This window comes from Uloborus diversus, chromosome 8 (assembly GCF_026930045.1).
Source record: "Uloborus diversus isolate 005 chromosome 8, Udiv.v.3.1, whole genome shotgun sequence".
Lineage (NCBI taxonomy): Eukaryota > Metazoa > Arthropoda > Arachnida > Araneae > Uloboridae > Uloborus > Uloborus diversus.
Window position 1 is genome coordinate 132,012,441 of NC_072738.1, and position 6,052 is coordinate 132,018,492.

Below are 6,052 nucleotides of genomic sequence, written 5' to 3' on the forward strand. Positions count from 1 at the left end.
ATACTCAGACATGATACTATATGCTTTGTATAAGTCTGAGTTATTGAAAACTCGGACACCCCCATTTTAAACTCCTTTGCATTTTGGGGGAGTTGACGCTTGCAATATCTGTACACAACTTAAATTCATGAAATGATTCTAGTGCCGAAAATTTCTGTCTTTTAATCGTTATTTTGTTCAGTGTCATATTTGTCATGGTCAGTGAGGCTCAGTAGCATATTTTTGCCCTTTCGACAGGCTTCTTTCATTTTTACTTTCTTCTATATCTAATATATAGAAGAAAGTATTGGATTCGTGCAAATTTTCGAATTTCGAATTTTGACGGATTCGAACGTTTTGAGGTGTGCTGAGTCCATTTCGACCATTTTTGGAAAATGTCTGTCTGTGTGTGTGTGTGTATGTGTGTATGTGTGTGTGTCACGTCTGTGTGTGACCAGTTTTTTGTGGCCGCTCTACAACAAAAACTACCGCATGAAATCGAACGAAATTTAGTACACATATGTGCCCCTATGTGAACTTGTGCCCATTAGTTTTTGGCGCGAATTCCTCCAAGGGGGGTGGAGCAATGGGACGTTTTTCGAGTTACGCGTGCTTGCTATTCCTCAGGAAGTAACTGGCGGAATCAAACAAAATTTGGTCCATATGTTGGTATTAACAGGAACAGGTGCTGATTCAATTTTGGTGTCAATAACTCAAACGGGGGTTGAGCTACAGAACGTTTTTTGTCGTCGATTGTGACTGCTGTATCTCAAGAAATAATGAACGGAATGAAAGAAAAATTTATCGGCAAGTAGCCCTTAGTGTGTATAAGAACTGATTTTATTTTTGTGTCAACAGCTAAAAAGGGGGTAGCGCAATCACCCGTTCTTTTTTTCCATTTTGAGTGCCCTATCTCAAGAAGTAATGCTACGTTCTGGTTGAAATTTGGAATATATGTGAATCCATATGTAAACAGGCTTTGGTTCAATTTTGACGCCGATCGCTCCAAGAGGTGTTGATTTTTTTTTTTTTTTTTTTTGCGAATAAAAATATTTTTATTAATGCAACAATAAGAAAGATAAACCGTAATAGATTGTCGTCTGCGTATTTCTCGTGATTTTAATTGAATGGAAATGATCGGAAATATTATCCCAATGATTTAAAATTTTTAACTGTTGCCATCTTATGTTTGTTAACAAATAAAATATTTGTAATTAATTCAAGCAAGGCTTTTAAAGTAACTTTCAATTTTCGCTCTTTGCTTTGCTTTTGCAATAATTCAGACATTGGGATAGTCGTCAAGTTTTTGCATGTGTAATTTTGTTTTTGTTGGGAATATTGCTTCCTCGTCAAGCATGGGGAGGGATCAGAAAAAGAAAAATATAGAAGAAAGTTTCGTTATGGCCACAACATACTAATTTTACAATACATCTTATTTGTATTTAACATTAATCTGCTAATTAAAATTTCTGAATTAGAAGTTTTTTTTAAAATTTAATTGCCTCAAGTATACATATTAACTTTGAGCAGGATCTAAAAGAAATGTTCATAATCAATACTTATAGGAACTATATTAAGAAATACTTGAAAGATATTACATCAATAATGTTGCAATTAACTCTTAAAGTACTCTAAAGTAAAAGACCCCCTCCTAAAATTTTCAATGGTGCAATTTGCGACACGCTCCCCTGGTGGGCACCATTAGCTAAAATACAGAATATGGCAAAAAAAAAAAATTGTTGATACTACGCTTTACTTTAATACGACAGAATTGTACAAAATGCTTATCATGCCGAAAAGCAACAGAAAACACACCCACATACACACAGCTAGAGTTGGAAATAATGTGTCTGGGAACTCACCTTGGGGTTTATGAAACTCGCCAGAAAAAAAAAAAAAGGTGATTTGAAATCAATTATTGGCATTGTTTTTACCAAAAAAAAAAAAAAAATTCCGGTGACAGCGTTCCCCCGCCAGCGTCCCCCTTCCCTACTATACTACTTTTGCAAGTACATGTAACTACATTTTTGTTAAAAACCAGGAGGTTCAACCTTGGCGTCTTAACCCCCCCCCCCCCCCCCGACAAAAAGAGTCTCAGTTACTGAAAAAGCTTCTCAGCAAAATGAATTTTGTTTTAATAATATTTTTGGTCTTTTTTTTTTTTTTTGACTTAATACATATTTCATTAGAACACGAAAGGTTTAAGTCCAGTGTCTTCTGTAGAACGCCGATCTTACGGTTACTATTAGTTACACGTGTGTGTGTGTGTGTGTGTATGCATTTAACAAATGAATATTATTTTAAACAATTAAATTTTGAAAGCTGTAAGAAACGCTTTGATATTTTATTTTGCTCTTAAATAAATAACTATATTTAATAATGTTTTTACACTTTCTTACATTAAAAACACACAAAAACAGAACACCAAGATTTGCCATTTAGCGCATTTAGCTTTAAAAATTTTGCTTTTCAAGGGGATTGAAAATAGTAACTCCTAAATCCCGCTAACTCAAGTTATTTATTTACTTATCTTCTATATATATATATATAAATGAATGTTTGTCTGTATGTCATCCATGAACTCAAAAACTACCCGGCAAATTTGGTTGAAAGTTTCACCGTTTGTTATTTTTGGTACTGGGTATGTTTATAGACCAGTTCGAAAAAAATCCGATCGATGGTTCCTTTTTTATTCCAATTTAAGTCACAATCCATTGGATAAATACGAATAAAGAAATTAATTCGCGTGAAAGATCTCATTGATAAGAAGTTAGCTGTTGCCATTTTTCTTGAGTTTGAACAAATAAATTCTTTCTTTATTGTTTTATGGCTTTTCATGCAACGGGGGATTTAAAACTTTTTCTATTTGATATTTTTAGCGATTGATTGTTCTTGCAAACTGCGTGAGTACAAAATTTGAGTATAGTCACGGCTTCACTTGATACCTGGACCGATTATTATAAAAATTGCTATATATATATGTATTTTTCCACGGAGAAGGTGCATAATATGCTCATTGAAGCCACTCGCCACCAGGTGGCACTGCAGAGTAGCAACTTCTGCCCCGTTCAACCGATTGTCATGAAAATCAGTATAATGATGTTTTTTTTTTTTTTTTTTGGCGTAGCAACGCGCGTCGGATACAGCCAGTTCTCAATAAAAGACTAATTAATAAATTTAATTAAAGCCAACATCCACTTCGAGGGCATGTTAACTTGAACTCTAAATTTTATTGAGGCAGAAGATGTGCTATTATGAAAGAGATCCCCCCCTCCCCGTTTTTCAAAAGTTTGAAAGGGTACATCTGAAATAAATCTATTAGAAATAAAAGAGAGGAAACTCATTTATATAACCAGGGGTCGAAGTAGTCCTATATATCCTATATTTTCAAAAAAAGCATCAAAACCGTCCTATATTTCCTATATTTTTCGAAAATGTCCTATATTTCCTATATTCCCGTTTTTTACTCTATATATCTTTTAAAAAGAACAGTAAATAAACTTTTTGACATCGGATTTTTTGCTGAAATATAGCTATAATACGTCCCCAAACGAATTTCAAATTAAAAAACGAAACTAAATCCTGCAACAGGCATCTTCTCTCATTGGCTACAGCAATGTGACGTCACTATAGTGGGTGGAGTTTCGAGAACTTGGTTTTAGAATTTTGCGTTTGGGGGGAGGGGGGAGGCAACAACCGTTTGTTTTGTTTTTCTATCATGGTTTTCGTTGGTATATTTTTGTGTTTAGTGCATTTTCTGATCGGAATGTTCAAATATTCTTTTTGCAATCTTTTCATTTTGTGGAATTTTGGGATCGTGGAATGTTAGTTTCTTATGATGTTAAAACGTAGTTTGTTGTAATAAGTGGAATTGTAATGGCGAAATCGCATCGCTTAACAAAATTTCGTGTGGAGTGGTTGGACCAGGAGCACATTAATAGTACAAATTTTGGTGCATGGTGCACTAAAGGAAAACATGATTTTACCGCTTTTTGCCATTTTTGCAACTGTTCAGTGCCCATAAGCAATAGTGGATTTTCGCAATGGAGGCAGCATGCTGAAACATTCAAGCATAAAGAAAACTCTGAAAAACGTCAGAAGGATTTTTCTCAAGTTCTGTTTGTTCTTAATACAAATGCTAAAGGGTTCGGTTTAGATATAAAATCAAAGAACAGTGGAATGAGTACTTGGTTCATGAGTGAGGAAGAAATAATAAAATTATCTTTGCTCATATTTTGTTTAGTTATTCAGTCTATAAAGTACACTTTGCTTTTCTCAAAAATTATTCTTTCAACTACAGGAAAGTCATTTCAGATGTAAGTTATAATATTGTTTGTGGTTTTTCTTTAAACAAAATCATTGATAAGAATAACTAAATAAATAATATATGATACGTATTATTTATTTTTTCATCGCAAAATCAGTCATATAATGTGTCCTATATTTGTCCTATATTTTTTGTTTAAAATGTCCTATATGTGACAAGTCAATCACTTCTACCCCTGTATAACCAACTTGACTAAATTATTCAAAACTAATTTTTGATTAAGTGCAGAGTGTCCAAAAGAGGGTATACCCCCCCTCCCCACTCCCTTTTTATTTTTAACATTATTCCAGATATGGTTAAATGTTTGTTATTCAGTTAACTTGAAGTCTTTAGAATATAAACAATGGTATGAACACTATCCATGTTGTAACACAGCTGAATTGTTCGTCATGTTCTCGCAGATGTTTTGCTGAGTTTCGGGAATTCAGAGCTGTTTTGTCACAAAACATCTGCAAGAACATGGCTTACTATTGTGTTACGACACCTGTGTTATGATGTGGATGGTGTTTATACCGATGGTTATGAACTCTGATGGTATGACTCTGAAGACTTGAAGGGAACTGACATAATGTTGAAAATAAACGGGAGCACGCCCACTTTTGGGTCACTCTGTAAAATGAGATTGTTATGCTAATTAGGTATGTTTCCTATGCTGCATTAACCAACCAAAACTTCCATTGACTTCCCGAGCATCTCAAGGCAAATTGGAAGTTTAGAAAAAAATATTATAAAGCGCAAAAAAAAAAGAAAAAAAAAAAGACCAGATTCAAAATAATAACATTAATTTGAATTTTGACATCTTAAATTCAAATTATGTTTTGCAATCACAAGCATGTGTGTTCAAGTGTCTGTGTGCAGGCATGAGCGTGTGTGAATCTGTGAGCGTGTGTGTGTGGGTGTGTGTGTGTATGCGTGTGTGTAGGTTATGGACACAACCTGGAGATGGTTTTCGCTAGAGGAGCAGCATCGGGAGGGCTGATCGACGGTGCTGCTGCAGAGGGAGGCTGAGGGAAATAAAATAATAGGAATGTCATTTAAAGGTCACACGAAAACAATAAGCAATGTGATTGCCCAAAAAAGAAAAAGAAAATAAAAAAAAATGAGGGTGGATAGAGGGCATTCGAGGGCGCTTAGGCAGGAGGGCGCATCAACCCGTTGATATAGATCAGATTTGAAGCTTATAACTCTCTAACTTTACAAAATGTGCAAAACGAATTTAAGTATAATAGTTAAGTAATAAAAATTTCACAGAGTTCTTTTGTTGTATGAGGGGTCATTTGGTAATTAAAGAGACACATTGACATTGGGAGAAGACTGTTGGTAGTATATTTGGGATCTTAAGTCGGCATCACTGGGATGAGTTCTAATTAGCTGAATGATAAACCGTTTAATACCTCAAAATAGAGTTTAACAATGTGGGGTCTTCTTGAAAATTCCGTAGGTTGAACAAGGTTTTGTGATTCATTGTTTGATTCTGAAGCTGGAAAACCAGCTAATGTTTTCTCTAGAATGACCAAAGTGAATTGTGAAAGTTGTATGAACTGTAGAATTTTTACAAGTAGGTAAAACAGTTCAAAAGTGGACGAGAAATTGTCTGACGAACAGTTCTATTGAAGTTTCAATTTCTTGCTATGAATAATTTCTTAACAGATATTAATTAAATAAACAATAAAATTAAGCATCATGAGTTCGTTCTTGTTAATATATAATTCTTTCGAAGTTAGTTCTTTAATGTAAGCAATCTTC